Below are 16690 nucleotides of genomic sequence, written 5' to 3'. Positions count from 1 at the left end.
CGACACCGCTCGCGTGTCCGCACGTGCGAACGACCAGGCATTGGGATCCAGCATGGGCGAACACACTCGCTCGCTATCCGGTCGCGGTGAGTCGGACTTCTAGATTTGTTGCGCGCCTATCAGCATGTTTTGTGGATAGCAACTCGGCTAGCAGGCACTGATCTATGAAAGGTGCAATAAATGCCCTTGTGATTGTTTGCACTACTGTGTTGTCGTTCCTTTGTCCCAAGAGTACGGAGGTAAGGATCCCACAATGTCAATCAGTTATTTTTTTAAAATGAAATAGAACTGGACAAGTAGCATTTTCTTTCATCCCATAATGCAATGCAATGATGTTTTTATAACGGATGTTGAAGTACTGGTGGCAGAATTCATAAGAGTGCCTTTGTCATTGGGCAAGTACTTGAAGGCCCCGGGGGAGTCTCGAGTCGTGCACTGCATTTATCTCTATTTCTCGATTACTAAGGCTCTGTTCAAGATAATATCCGGCGCCTTAGAGATTCCCAAGCACTAATCTATCACTTTAGCTTGACATAATAGAGCGGTGCTTCTGCGGCACATACCATATAAAGTAGTGTAAGGGCCACACTTATTTTTTGCAATTTTGACGATGTGCGGCTCTTACAGGGAACCGAACCTTTCGGTCAAAATGGTGTCAGTGCAGACGGCATCTAGTGTGCACCGCTGATCCCCGAATATACCATTGCATCAGAGTTCAACGCACTGCTCTCGTTATCTAGTAGGGGCACAGAGAAGTGCGCAGCATGGGAAAATTCAACGATGCACACGCGTGGCATTGGGACACCCAACGCGACTGCTTCTCCGATGGAAACTGTTCTCCCCAAATTTTGGGCTGCCAAGTTGGGGATGCGGCCCTTCACGGGTGTAGCCCATACATGAGTCTATACGGCAGTTCAAGTGCAGACATTAAAGATTACTGAATGCTTGTGCTTGGTAGATGGGAAAACTCTCATTCCAATGCGCTACACGGTTTTTAGAAGATCACCAATAGTACACGTCACTTTTGTTTATCCGATGATTGTTTCATATTCAGGATGAGTGCTAACCTGCAGTTCAGACCTGCAATAAGCTGTCTAACCTTCTCATCGCCTGGCATGCTGGTGAACTTAAACCGATTGTGCGAAAATTCTAAAGCTGCAAACAAATGATGGTATATGTAAGGTGGCTGTCTTTAAACAGGCACTAAAGAAAAGTATTACACTGAACTTGATTAAAAGATTAAGCTTCTGGTATAACGAATTCATCATTTGTAGTGAGAACAGAACTTCTGTAAGCAAGAAAATGACAAAAGTACGAAATTGGGAGTGGTCCCATCTGTTGTGGGCTATGATACCCTCTCATGTTGTTGAAAGTCGCAAATGACTGTGATACATTGTTGTACCCGTGGTTGGGGGCCCGACGATGCAAGAGAGAGGGGAGCCAGTGAACAGACGAGGGCGCCCCTCTGCTAGCGTCTCGGCCGGCGCCTCTACCCGCAACCTGATCCGTTCCACCGGCTTTTCAGTGAACCGCCTGCTGAGTGCAAGGCGCCGGCGCCTCTGACAGGGACGAAGGTGTCGGTGCAGCCAACAGAGAACTTTGTGTTTCTTCTCTCTTTCCTTTCTCCTCCCTTCAATCTGTCTTTTGTAAATAAAGCAGTCTCGAAACAGATCCCAACGAGTGAAGTTCTTTCCTTCGAGGCTCCTGCGTGCACGGCCGACGCCGTCCAGCTTAGTTAACCCGCAGCAAAAGTTAGCGCAGTCGTCCAAGAGTGACAGCAATTAGAGTCAGCCCAGCGGCGCGAGCATTCATTCACATTTTTGGTGCTGAAACCTGGGAGCACTTCACCTGTTGACATCGAAAATGTGATGGAACGACTACAGAAGAAGCAGGCCGCCCTGCGACAAGCAATTGAGAAAATCATCGCAGCGGCCAGCGACCTACTGCAATCACCAACCATCCAAGTTGGTGAGCTTGAGGAACACCTCGACCTTCTCCTTGAATAAGCAGATGAGTTGAAATCTGTTAACAAGTGCATCGAAAAGAAGGTAGATCTTCAAGAATTGGACACAGAATTAGAAGCTTGTGCTGCATATGCCGAGAAGATCTGCTCCCTCAAAACAAAGATCAAGAGAGCTCTCAGGAGTCAGACAGCCAACGAGAGCCAGTCAACAACTCCGTCGTCAGTGACAGGCAACATGTCAGAGCAGGAAGCATACCACATTGGTTCCGTCCCACCCGTGGTACTTCAGCCACTATCAGCAAGAACCAGATTATTCAAGTTGGAAATCACAAAATTCACTGTGGACCTGCACTGTTATGCAAACTGTTATGTGTTATGTGTTAAATATGTTATGCGAACTTATTTTATTTATGTGTGATTTGGTATGTGTACTCTTGCACGTTACTAGTTGGCCATTTTCCTGAAACTAATGCATTAAAATCCTTTTTTGATTGTGCTGAATTCAAAGCATGTGAACTATCACGAACTGCAGAGGGACAGGGGCCTTTGTCAGGCTTGATTGCCTTTAGCCCTTGCCCCTGCAGTGAGCTTTGTAAATCGCTTACTGTAAATAATGTACTTACTTATTGAACCGAAGAGGGACCCAAAAGCCACATCGCTAGATAGACTGTGTGTTTAGCAACGCATGACCGCAGAGCACATGAAACATTCTGCTAAGGCAAGCACCACTTAGCGAATTCAATTTTTTAGCCCACACATTCGTTCAATTATTACGTAGCATATTGATAAAGCGACAGCCGACAATTCTGCGATATTACACATCTGGTACATGAGCTTGCGCTGCTGGTTACCGGAGCATACTTTATCATTCATGCCCAGTCAAGCCAGTGGAAAGAGAGGGGTCTTGAGACATATGACACCCCTCCCCCTTCCAACTGCCATTTGTATTGCAATAAAGGTAATTAGACCCTTCAGATGAAATTTTCCCATTAACTAAATATTTTCTTGGCACGAAGCAAGCGTTTCAACGTTTCTGGAATGGTATTTAAACAATCCACATTGGCCTATTATTTGCTTTTAGAGTCCCTTTAAGGGGCCCCTCGCCAGGTCCCATAGCAAATTTTGGTTACATGCTGGAAGTTGTTACAGCTCCACTAGAGAGCGCTCTGCCTCAAAAATCTTTCAAACCCGTTTATTAATAGCAGAGATAGAAATACTTCAGTGCCGCAGACCCATGATTTCAGAAAGTGAGCTACACTGTCAAGCGAGACACTTTCTCCACTTGTCCCATCTAGCCTCCGCAAGCGAAATTCCTTCCCTGCATTCTCCCATACCGTACTTCGAGGATTGCATGACGCATATGTCGTGGCCCCGCCTTCATCTTTGTTTTTTCTCCTCGCTTTTCTGCGGTGCAGCGCACTTCCGCTGACGGCGCCGTGCATGAGCTGTTGCAATTGTCTTGTTTTGCTGAGCACACGATTTTGTGCGCTGTGCATGAGGACGACTGACTAGCGGCACAAGTCAGTGCTACACGAATACTGAGGCAGACACAAGCGGATCCCAGAGTATGATCCCGCGCTGGAACATGGTAGAAAATGACACAGTTTCGGTGTCTGCACGTGTGACTGCACAGCATGGGAACAAGTAGACGAAGCAGAAGTGCATTTCTCTTGCTGCGGTGCGAAGTAAAACAAAAATACGCAGACATTCAGTTTGCGTGTTTTGTTATTTCTCTAAGCTTTAATTTGTCTATTCAAGCAGCATTTTACACAAATAACAGATGTTGCCTTGAATAATTCTCGAAGCAACGTGTCACAAGTGACGTCACAGCACAAACACATGTACATATGCGCACTAACACGTGTACGTCATCCTTCAGCTTGGAGCACGGTGCTGAGACCGGTGTTCGGTTTCAAATTTCAGATCGTTCCATGGCGCATAGGGATGTAATACTTTGCAGACACGATCATTATCACGCATTGTAGGCTCTGCACATGTCAGCTCAAAATGGCCAGACCTGGTGAGGGGCCCTTTAGGATTGGAATGCGATAGCATTCAAAGATCCCTGACTGCTTCTCGCGCTTCCTGGCAACTGCTTCTTATGTAATTGTAATGTGTTCCTGGAAACGCCGGTGGCAAATGCTATGCATGATGGCAAGCTTTCTGGTTCTTTTTTTACCCCTCCTACGGCCGGGGCTGACGCAGATGCAAGCACCATCTGGATGGTGTTGCAAGGAACTGAGCAGGGTGCACTGTTCCTACTAGGACAGACCTCAAATGGCAACTGAAAAAGGCGCTTGTGTTTGACTTTCTGCGTAACAGGATTATGTTTTCTTGTACATTCAAATTACAATCCGATGCTATCATGTCTATAGGTTGTGCGTAGGTTGTAACATCTATGTGCCACAAGGAGGGCTTGCATGGTTCAAGATGTTTTTTTTTTCCCTAACGGACAACGGTGGCGATGCTGACACGGGATTTTCTGCAACACAGGGCCCTTAAAGCTCTTGCATTAAAACATTAGAATGTTTGTCATTACAATGCACATTATAAGGCAAGCTTTATTAAAAGCACCAAAGGACCATAAGGAACAATTAAATAAGCAGTTTGCTTGCAAGCTCGGGGCTTTCTGGGGTATTCGTGGTCATGCATTATTTATTATTTATTTATTTGCAATACTGCTAGTCTCAGCGAGATCAAAGCAGGGGGGCACAGTTTTACAAAAAGAAACAAACAGGTGATTATACATGGTACAGTAAAAGAAAGAAAGAGAAAAAGCTTCCTTAACTACTGTAGAAATCACCAATGACGATGGGAAGTACAATACTTTTGGTTGGTACAACAATATGGCCATAACAATATAACAATATAGTTGGTATAACAATACAGTATTGCTAGAATTTATATAAAAATTAGCGATAAATGAGCCATGTAAGATTGCAGAAGCTATAGAGATAACATAACCGCGCAGAAGCGGGCAGTTTGGGGTTTTAAATGCAGACATTCCACGTGCAGAAGTAAGTATTGCAGTTTAATATATGTGGATGCATTAAGTGGCATCTTCTCAGTTGAATGTGTCTAGTAGGTTGATAAATGATGAAAGTGACGGAGAGGAAACTATGTCTGAGTGGAGGAGATTCCATTCTTTGATTGCACGTGGGAAAAGTGAAAACTTGAATGTGTCGTTCCGAACACTGTACTGGTTTAGTGTAAATGGATGATTTTTTCGCGATAGACGTGATGTAGACAAAGTAATGTACTTAGCTCGGTCTATCTTATAACTGCCATGCATTAGTTGGTAGATGAATTTTAAGCAGGCTTCTCTGGCCCTAACAGATAGTGTATTAAAACCTGTGTTAGCTAAGAGATTTGTTGGGGAGTCATAGGGCCTGTATTTGTTAAAAATGAACCTCACAGCTTTTCTTTGCACCTTTTCAAGTTTTGATATGTTAGTTGATGTGTGCGGGAACCAGACGATGTTAGCGTATTCTAAGATAGGGTGAACAAAAGTTGTGTAGGCTAGTAGTCCGGTGTGCTTCGGCGCAAGGCGTAAACATCGTCTAAGAAAAAAAAGCTTGCGTAATGCGACTGAGGTAATATTATCAATATGAAAGTTCTATGAAAGGTCAAAAGAGAATGTCAAACTTAGGTATTTGTGGTTATTTACTTCATTCAGGCAGAGCCACCGAAGGCGTAAGTAAATTCCGAAGGCTTCTTTTTTGTTGTAAAGGACATGCATACAGATTTACTGGTGTTAATTGACATTTGCCATTCTTTACACCAATTGGACACCAAACCGAGTGCTCTGTTTAATAATAAGTGGTCTGCGTAACTGACGATTTCTTTATAAATAATACAATCATCCGCGAAGATCTTAATGTCACATTCAATGTTAGCAGCAATGTCGTTGATAAAGATCAAAAATAGCAATGGGCCCAGTACTGACCCTTGGGGAACACCGGAGGTGACTGCTACAGACCTGGAAGGGGTGCTATCTACAATAACGTGCTGTGTTCGATGCGATAAGAAGGTCTTAATCCATGCAGTAATCTGACCGTCCGCGATTGTAGCTTCTAGTTTTGCAACTAATTTTACATGGCTTACACAATCAAATGCTTATCATATAAAGTTAAGAATGGCAGCCTTCTCGACCAATTAATACCGCTCTATACCTTCATGACCAAATCATAAATATGTGCCGTCTGCTACGATGGCAGAGTGGAAAAAAAAAAGCACTTTTTCTCTAGTTCTAAGGGCCATAGCAGATGGTGCCACTATTGTTAAAGTATGCTGCAATAAAACATATTTGGTGCTTGATCTCATATGAAGACACAGGTGCTGCATCTATAAATAATACCAAACAATACCCACTGCCAAATGGCATGTTTAAACAACATTTTATAGCAAGCGATTGTGCCCAGAAAAGCGCATCTGTCTGAGTGATGCAGTGTGCTCTAGTACATTACGTCTACTGCGGTTGGATTAAAATTTATTAGGTTCTTGCTTGAATTTGATGTTCAAATGCATGCAGCCGACAATGCAAAGTGTTTGAAAACTATGAGAAGATATTCTGATTTTCAGATAGTGACTTTTCAATTTGAGGACAAAATTGAATAGGATAATCAATTCATTATTTGAAAGTTTTGAATAATCACACATCCTTAAACATCCACTTACCACCTTGCATAGTAGTGAGGTAGCTTATCCAGTTGTGCACTTACAGTAACCTCTGAAATGATAGTCCTGATTCGTGCATGGTCTGTTTTCTTGATGTATTCTACATAATTAGCGATGAAGGTGCCTGAATAAATGCATGCATATTTAGACTTTATTTCTTTACTTTCTTGTGACTGTGTTTTTTGTGTGTGCTATTTATTTATAACCATGAGATGTGTCCATTTCGTTTCTTCTATGCCGTTGTTTTGATGCAACATCTTGCCATATCTTAAAGGTTTGCGACATGACGTAAAGCGTGAAAGAGGCAGAATGGCACATTATCAACAAGTGCATAACACTGTCATCAGTTAGTATGTTATAAAATATTAGGTTGAAATGCTTTATCTGCACTAGTGATTAGGTGGTTTATTGGGGCAAGATCAAAGTTGAAATTTTTATTCAGTATATCATCCAAGATTGCATGAACCGTGGACTTCTCGCAAAGGCTTTTTTCTGTGAAACGCGGGGCCCTTATACAGAAAATGGAAGTTCTTTTTGTGACAGGTTCACAGCCTTAAACAATATGATGACATCATTTAGGCAGCTGGCCTACTTTAGCGATATCGAACTTGTTTTTGCGCCAATGCAATGTAACATTCATTTCTGTGATGATGACAAGCAATCTCATGCATTTAGTTTCATACTTATAAGCAGATGTACACATTACAGAAAAAAAGTAACTGATAACAATTACAATTATTTAATTCAATTATGTAATTTATTACAGTTACCAATTATTGCCCCACAAAAGCGATTGAGGAATAACTCAAAATAATCAATTATGTCCAAGTTCCTTTCTTTAGATTTTTATTAATATTGCATTGATACAGTAAACAGAAGAGCTGGCCTGGCACTTTCAGTGCATCCTCTGCAGCCCTTCATATGTGGCTCGACTCTTTTGTTACCATGACTATATAAATCAACCAATCTTAACTAAAGTTTTTTCTATGTGCTGTTAAAAATTTTCGTTGGAATTCTACTAGCAGTGTCATGCAGTGCCTGAAGTGCCGACTGAACTTAACTATTTGTTAGATTTGGCTATTTCCGGCAGATTAGGGAGCCTGTAAAAATAAAACTTTGAACGGAGATATCGTCGAAGCTAGCCTCCAGTGCTCTTAGCGCTTCAATATAACAACGCAAAATCTGTGCTTTGGTCGACTTGGCAACATAATCTTCGAATGACAGCAGCTGCGAAGGCACAGACGCTTCTCCCAGGTTGTCCAATTTTTCAATCCCATGCCTAGGCTAGTTTAACAATGTCTCAGAAAATAGTAGATGCTGATGAGTTCCGTGTTATTTAGATAATTGCGTTTGACTGATATCAGGCGCAATTTTATTTTTCAAATCATGAGTTGGACTCATCAGCGTTTCGACAGTGTGTGCACAAATTATTACGAGCAATCCTTCCCGTCGTGTGGGTTTTCACTCGCGTAAGAGCACTCAGTCAATTTCAGACCGACCTTCAACCGAAGCTTGACAAGCAGTCTAATCTCCTACATTTTAAACACTGCCTTTGCAAGTGCCCTTATTCATTGGTGTACAATATTGTGCAACACTCCTTTACAGTACACTACATCATTATTGTACCACACTGTACTGGAACTAAACAAAGAACGTGGAGGCTCCACCACTAGTTGAACGCATACAGACCACATTGCTTGCACAGAAAAGTTGATTGAACGCAATAATAAAGTACGGGGAGGTTCAGCATGCTATCTGACCTAAAAGTCATTGCGTTGCGAGCCTAAAGAATCCAGCAAAAGGATGAACAAAGTGCATGCTGCAATGAGTAAAAAGAAATGCTCCCTGTACAAAAGCAATTTACCTACTTGCACATTTGCAAAGCTACTGCTTTCCCACATAGCATGGGCATCCCTATGGCTAGTATTGACACCGACGAAATCTTCATAATAATTTTTTTTCCGGTGATCTGACTTACAAAAGTTGAGAACTAGAAGCCAGATGCATATTTTGTGTTTTTCAGATTTTATTTTGTCGTCAGAAGTAATAAAAAAAAAATAGTAAATCATTACGTTCATTAACGTTTCTTGAAGTTTCCCATCAAAATTCTCAAAAAGTGGCTCAGCAATTATTACTGCTTTACATCCATTCAAAACACCAGTGATCTGGTTATAATATTACGTGTCACAGTATACGTGAAGACAACTGCATCCTCAAATTAAACGTTAAAACCAAAAATGAGCACATTTCGAACGTTAACAAAAAAAGTCAACTATCTACATTAACAATTTGTTTTAAGAAGTTTTGGCGGTCATCATACTACGTTTTAGTTCTGAAGACGTCAGCAGTGACATTGAAAACTCGCTTGAGGAGGGAAAATAGAGGGAACGATAGGGAGGTTAGCCAGTTAGCTTGTGATGTGCACTGGGTGTAGGGCAGTGTTGTAACATATAAGAATCTTGAGCACAAGATTGCAATTACTCAGCCTCTCGGTCCTCTGTGAAGCGCAGCGCTTCATTGTTGCTGGGACTTGGAGAAGAAGCTATTTGTAAGGCCAATGAAAAACTGACAATTGTCCATATGCGATTTCCTGGCATTAACATTCTAAGTGGCCTTTGCTATATAGAAATACCAGCACCGGTTCAACGAGGAAAGATATATTGAGCCCCCTGGTTTGCCTGTTGGAACATGAGCAGTTGCCAGGGTGCTGTGTGGCACGATCTCAGGCGTTCTCTTCATCATCATCATCATCATCATCATCATCATCAGCCTAGTTACGCCCACTGCAGGGCAAAGGCCTCTCCCATACTTCTCCAACTACCCCGGTCATGTACTAATTGTGGCCATGTTGTCCCTGCAAACGTCTTAATGTCATCCGCCCACCTAACTTTCTGCCGCCCCCTGCTACGCATCCCTTCCCTTGGAATCCAGTCAGTAACCCTTAGTGACCATCGGTTATCTTCCCTCCTCATTACATGTCCGGCCCATGCCCATTTCTTTTTCTTGATTTCAACTAAGATGTCGTTACCCGCGTTTGTTGCCTCACCCAATCTGCTCTTTTCTTATCCCTTAACGTCACACCCATCATTCTTCTTTCCATAGCTCGTTGCGTCGTCCTCAATTTCAGCAGAACCCTTTTCTTAAGCCTCCAGGTTTCTGCCCCATATGTGAGTACTGGTAACACACAGCTGTTATACACTTTCCTTTTGAGGGATAGTGGCAACCTGCTGTTCATGATTTGAGAATGCCTGCCAAACGCACCCCAGCCCATTCTTATTCTTCTGGTTATTTCAGTCTCATGATCCGGATCCGTGGTCACTACCTGCCCTAAGTAGATGTATTCCCTTACCACTTCCAGTGCTTCGCTACCTATCGTAAACTGCTGTTCTCTTCCGAGGCTGTTAAACAATACTTTAGTTTTCTGCAGATTAATTTTCAGACCCACCCTTCTGCTTTGCCTCTCCAGGTCAGTGAGCATGCATTGCAATTGGTCTCCTGAGTTACTAAGCAAGGCAATATCATCAGCGAATCGTAAGTTGCTAAGGTATTCTCCATCAACTTTTATCCCCAATTCTTCCCACTCCAGGCCTCTGAATACCTCCTGTAAACATGCTGTGAATAGCATTGGAGATATCGTATCTCCCTGTCTGACGCCTTTCTTTATAGGGATTTTGTTGCTTTCTTTGTGGAGGACTACGGTGGCTGTGGAGCCGCTATAGATATCTTCCAGTATCTTTACATATGGCTCATCTATACCCTGATTCCGTAATGCCTCCATGACTGCTGAGGTTTCGACTGAATCAAACGCTTTCTCGTAATCAATGAAAGCTATATATAAGGGTTGGTTATATTCTGCACATTTCTCTATCACTTGATTGATAGTGTGAATATGGTCTATTGTTGAGTAGCCTTTACGGAATCCTGCCTGGTCCTTTGGTTGACAGAAGTCTAAGGTGTTCCTGATTCTATTTGCGATTACCTTAGTAAATACTTTGTAGGCAACGGACAGTAAGCTGATCGGTCTATAATTTTTCAAGTTTTTGGCGTCCCCTTTCTTATGGATTAGGATTATGTTAGCGTTCTTCCAAGATTCCGGTACGCTCGAGGTTATGAGGCATTGCGTATACAGGGTTGCCAGTTTCTCTAGAACAATCTGACCACCATCCTTCAACAAATATGCTGTTACCTGATCCTCCCCAGCTGCCTTCCCCCTTTGCATAGCTCCTAAGGCTTTCTTTACTTCTTCTGGCGTTACCTGTGGGATTTCGAATTCCTCTAGGCTATTCTCTCTTCCACTATCGTCGTGGGTGCCACTGGTACTGTATAAATCTCTATAGAACTCCTCAGCCACTTGAACTATCTCATCACTTGAACTATCTCATCCATATTAGTAACAATATTGCCGGCTTTGTCTCTTAACGCACACATCTGATTCTTGCCTATTCCTAGTTTCTTCTTCACTGTTTTTAGGCTTCCTCCGTTCCTGAGAGCCTGTTCAATTCTATCCATATTATAGTTCCTGATGTCCGCTGTCTTACGCTTGTTGATTAACTTAGAAAGTTCTGCCAGTTCTATTCTAGCTGTAGGGTTAGAGGCTTTCATACATTGGCGTTTCTTGATCAGATCTTTCGTCTCCTGCGATAGCTTACTGGTTTCCTGTCTAACGGCGTTACCACCGACTTCTATTGCGCACTCCTTAATGATGCCCATGAGATAGTCGTTCATTGCTTCAACACTAAGGTCCTCTTCCTGAGTTAAAGCCGAATACCTGTTCTGTAGCTTGATCCGGAATTCCTCTAGTTTCCCTCTTACCGCTAACTCATTGATTGGCTTCTTGTGTACCAGTTTCTTCTGTTCCCTCCTCAAGTCTAGGCTAATTCGAGTTCTTACCATCCTATGGTCACTGCAGCGTACCTTGCCGAGCACGTCTACATCTTGTATGATGCCAGGGTTCGCGCAGAGTATGAAGTCGATTTCATTTCTAGTCTCACCATTCGGGCTCCTCCATGTCCACTTTCGACTAACCCGCTTGCGGAAGAAGGTGTTCATTATCCGCATATTATTCTGTTCTGCAAACTCTACTAATAATTCTCCTCTGCTATTCCTAGAGCCTATGCCATATTCCCCCACTGACTTGTCTCCAGCCTGCTTCTTGCCTACCCTGGCATTGAAGTCGCCCATCAGTATAGTGTATTTTGTTTTGACTTTACCCATCGCCGATTCCACGTCTTCATTAAGCTTTCGACTTCCTGGTCATCATGACTGCATGTAGGGGCATAGACTTGTACCACCTTCAATTTGTACCTCTTATTAAGTTTCAGAACAAGACCTGCCACCCTCTCGTTAATGCTATAGAATTCCTGTATGTTACCAGCTATTTCCTTATTAATCAGGAATCCGACTCCTAGTTCTTGTCTCTCCGCTAAGCCCCGGTAACACAGTACATGCCCGCTTTTTGGCACTGTATATGCTTCTTTTGTCCTCCTAACCTCACTGAGCCCTATTATATCCCATTTAGTACCCTCTAATTCCTCCAATAACACTGCTAGACTCGCCTCACTAGATAGCGTTCTAACGTTAAACGTTGCCAGGTTCAGATTCCAATGACGGCCTGATTCCTGGCGGCCAAAGGCGTTCTCTTAGTTTATGCCAAATTCAGGTTCTCAAAGCTGCATCGCCTGTTACAGCTTGTCTTGTCAATAAATTAAGTGGTTACATGTAATCACTTACTGGAAAGAAGTAATTGAGTTATAGTGAGCATTACCGAGTAGTCACAACTCAGTTACGGTATGGTTAGTGATGTGTACTGAAGAGCTGAAGGGAAGAAGTTGCTCAGGTGGTTATCACCATCTTCAATTGCGCACTTGGGGCTTCGAACCCCGTGTGCTGGGTGGGCACCACCAGGCTCACAAGGAGGACGCAAAGGTCCCACACTTCTGTTGGCACCCTGCAAGAAGTTTCCACTGCAAGCACCTGCGATGCGCATACTTGCAAGTCCTCACATACTGCTCAGCACCTGTGTTCATTGCAACAGCATGAGGGAGTGGTTGACAACTTCGCATGCATTGCACATAGGTCTAGGACCATGTTGTGCCGTGTAGAAAACACTTCAGATGACGGACATCTTTAATGTTGCACTGTTGACCGGGCATGGTGGAACCATCGACATACGGTTAACAAAGTGCCCGTTCTTCTACATTTTGCAGTTCCTCTTCGGCCTGCTGCTCGGCGTAGGAGATGTGCACCTCGGAACTACCGGGACTGTTCCGACTGCACTGGACCGGCATGCAAGAAACGACCCCGTGCCGATGCTGCCAACACGGATCTTCCACTAGCAGCTGCATCAGCTTACCGGCACATGTGCCTACCCATCTGCTGTAGAGCGCCACCCAGCGTCTGCACCATCCACGGCTATACATGCGTTCTACAAGGAAACTCCTGTCACTGGGCATGGTGGCACCGTTGACATGCGGTTCACAAATTGCCTGTCCATCTACATTTTGCAGGTGAGAAACCAGTTTGGAAAATGCATCTGCTCAAGTAACCGTTACCTGGTGGTGTTGCTGTGCCCATGGCATTAGAGAGCTGTGTGTGAGTCGTGCATGACACATTTTAAGAGGGTAGTGTTGATTGGTGGAGATAATGAAAGCAACCCCTGTCCTCAACTCGAGGAAATAGCCAAACAACTTACCGAAATTGCTTCAGACATTAATGATATCAAAGAAAAGCGACTAGTGGATATAGATAGCAAGCTCGACGACATTAGGAAACTAGAAGCTGAAGTCAGCGCATGCCATACAGAAATAGCTTGTATGAAAAGGTAATTAAGAGTCTTGAAGCAAGAATAGATGACCCAGAAAACTGCAGCAGGAGGTCAAATCTAATTGGTTGTGGTCTACCAAAAATAAAAGAAGAAACAAGCGAAGCATTAGAAGAGGCTGTACACGAGGGAATAATCACAAAAATCCTTGAACGCAAACCTGTGGCCATTGAGCGCGTACATCGCTTAGGAAGAGGAGGACCAAACAAGACGAGGCCAGTCATATTTAAGCTACTAGACGCAAGAGATAAAAGTGCCATACTGAAAAATGGCTTCAACCTAAAGAACTCAGAGCTCTTGATAGTGAAAGATTTTTCACTAATACTTAGAGAGACCAGAAAAAAAAATAAAAAATCTGAAACAGTGCTAAGCAAAACGGCTAAAATAAACACAGAGTGTCTTTGGCGCACAACAATGTGTTCATTATCAAATGTGTTTTCATCTGGGATGATGAAAAGAATGACAGGAAATAAAGAAGCATAACAAAATGGAGCAATAAATGAATGAGAATAAAAACAACATTCTGATGTGCATCTTACTTCTAGACTACAAAATATCCGTACAAACTGCAGCCCAAACTATAATTAATTTCGACAAAGCAGACGACGCCCACATACAAACCTATTCAGCTCACAAATTCCAAGAGTTTTCGGCACTGACTTCTGATCTTTTGACTGATATAAATGTTGTCTAGTTGCGTTCTAAAGACATAGTGTCATACTGTGTAACAAATTTTATTCCTGTTAAATTGAAGAAAAGAAAGAAAAACATTTAAAAATAGCCCGTGGATAACTTGGGAAGTAATACACGCAAAATGGCATCTCAAAAGGTTACGAAAAGTTAGCAAAGGAACAGGCAATAACCCATCTAACACCCCTAGGTTAGCGCTTGCTGCAAAAAACATGAAACAGAGATCCAAAGAAGCAAAATACCATTACTTTAACACTGTGCTCGCCAGCTTCATAAAAAACAACCCACATAGATTCTGGAACCACTTTCGCCGAAAAAACACTCACAATTCAGCTCTTGTCAAATGAAAAAGACAATAGACATAACCAATTCTTTCGTTCGGTCTTCACAAAAGATAACGGCGTCATGCCGGACATAGCTCCACAGACTGTTTCTACCATCAACCCACTCGTTATCACAGATGCTGGTGTTCTTAATCTTCTGCTTGTCCTAGACATTAAAAAAGCATATGGCCCGGACAATATACCCAACCAATTTCTTAAAATGTGGTGCAGCAGATACCTTGGCCTTATTTTCTGTAAATTCCTCTCGACATCAAAACTACCCAATGATTGGAAAATAACTCAAATTATTCCGACCTACAAATTGGGAGATAAATCCAAGGAATCAAATTTCAGACCAATATCATTAACGAGCACAGCATGCAAACTACTTGAACATATAATTTAAAAACATTTAACTCTTCCTTTTTTTTAGATGAGGGCATTATGTCCCCAAATCAGCACGGTTTTCGCGGAAGTCTATCGACCGTAACACAGTTAACCGAAGTCATCCACAATCTTGCATTAAGTATTAACAATCACAGCCAAACCGACATAATCCTACTTGATTATTCTAAAGCATTTGACTGTGTTTGTCACACCAAGCTAATAACTAAACTAAAAATGTTATCGCAGCTGGAGAAATTGTTGCTTGGGTTTGTGGGTTTTTGTTTAATAGGTCTCAGTTTGTTATATTCAAACACATTGCATCAGATACAGTACTAGTTACGTCAGGAGTGCTCCAGGGTTCCATGCTCGGGCCCTTGATGTTTCTCGTGTATATTAATGATATTGACACATGTACTTGTTCATCTTTATTGAGTGAACACGTTTCACCGCCTAACAAATGTTATCGCACAGCACCGGACGCGCCTATATGTATCGGAAGTTTCTGGAATGTTATCAATGGTTTCATCCGCTGTCTTTCGCCGAACCTTGTGTAATCTGATTTCATGTATGCGAATGACACGAATGACACGAATGGCGTAGAACGAATGGCATAGAACTGAAGAGCAGATGTGTTTGACCCGCTGATCAGATTTCCGACAATCACAGACTGTGTTCGCTGCTATCACTGTGCTTTAAGTGTAACTCGCCTTTGTGAGCACAAGTTCGCCCAATAAGACACTAGTTTTGCCATTCAGCATTTTGCTTTATTCACTGTCACTGCCACGTGACATCTGGTGGAGGTGCTAGTGCGTTCATGTACCGAGCGCCCCCGCAAAGCCGTGATCCAAGTCCGAACCACGAAGACAACGCCGCCGTCGCCAAGGACCAGCGAGCTAGCCCCAGGCTGAAAGGACTAACCCCGGAGCACGGATGTTTGTCTGAGACGACCAGGAAGATCGTTACCAAGTCAACAACCACAATACCAGCACCAGCGTCCCACATCGTGCTTCAACAGCCTAGAGAGTTGTCTACCTTCTCAGAAGCTTCGTTGGAGGATCCAGAAAACTGACTGGAGACTTTCGAAAGGATCTCTGTTTTCAACAACTGGACTTCTGAGGACAAGATGTGCCACATGTACTTCTCCTTGGAAGATGCCACGAGGACGTGGCTTGAGAACCGGGAGTCAACCCTTACAATGTGGGAGCTGTTACGAAGTAACTTCCTGCGGACCTTCATGAGCATTGTCTGGAAGGAAAGGGCCGAGGTTCTATTGGAAGCCCGAGTGCAGCTACCAAACGAGAATGTTGCCATCTTTACAGAAGAAATGAGCCACCTATTCCGCTACGCCGACCCGGAAATGTCAAAGGAGAAGAAAGTGCGCCTACTGATGCATGCTGTGAAGGAGGAACGTCTCGCCGGAATGGTACGAAGCCAACCAATCAGCGTTGTGGGAGTTCCACTCTGTGTGCGGCTAGGGCTGAAGGCGAGCTCCGGATCTAGCTCCACGCAGTCGCTTCGTGGTACTCCCAACCCGTAGCGCGGGAATCGCGGCTACGCCGGGTTCGGACGAATAAGGCAACCAGTGGTGTCAACGGTAACAACGTTTATTGCTATTAGCAACAGCGAACACTCGCAGAGGGACGTCCTCTCAGTAATAGTAGTAAATAGGCTTGCCTCGTTGTCTGGGTGGGTCAAACACGAGGTTACTCACGGGAAGCGGCAGCTGCTGTCGTGCAGGCGGTCCAAGGTGTCGGCGTCCCAAGAGAGCGCGTCTCCCCCGGTGGCGCGCTTTTATGCCTTTTTACCTTTTTGCGAGGGGAAGTCCTCCTC

General features: G+C 43.5%; 1 protein-coding gene across 1 annotated transcript in view; it reads right to left on the bottom strand.

Moving 5' to 3' along the window:
* Window positions 1–16690, bottom strand: part of LOC142560888 (proton-coupled folate transporter-like) — a 137630-nt gene that overhangs the window by 115541 nt on the left and 5399 nt on the right. The gene's annotated exons all lie outside the window — the stretch shown is intronic.

Source organism: Dermacentor variabilis, chromosome 10 (genome assembly GCF_050947875.1).
Source record: "Dermacentor variabilis isolate Ectoservices chromosome 10, ASM5094787v1, whole genome shotgun sequence".
Taxonomy (NCBI): domain Eukaryota; kingdom Metazoa; phylum Arthropoda; class Arachnida; order Ixodida; family Ixodidae; genus Dermacentor; species Dermacentor variabilis.
This window is presented reverse-complemented; position numbering and strand designations above follow the sequence as displayed.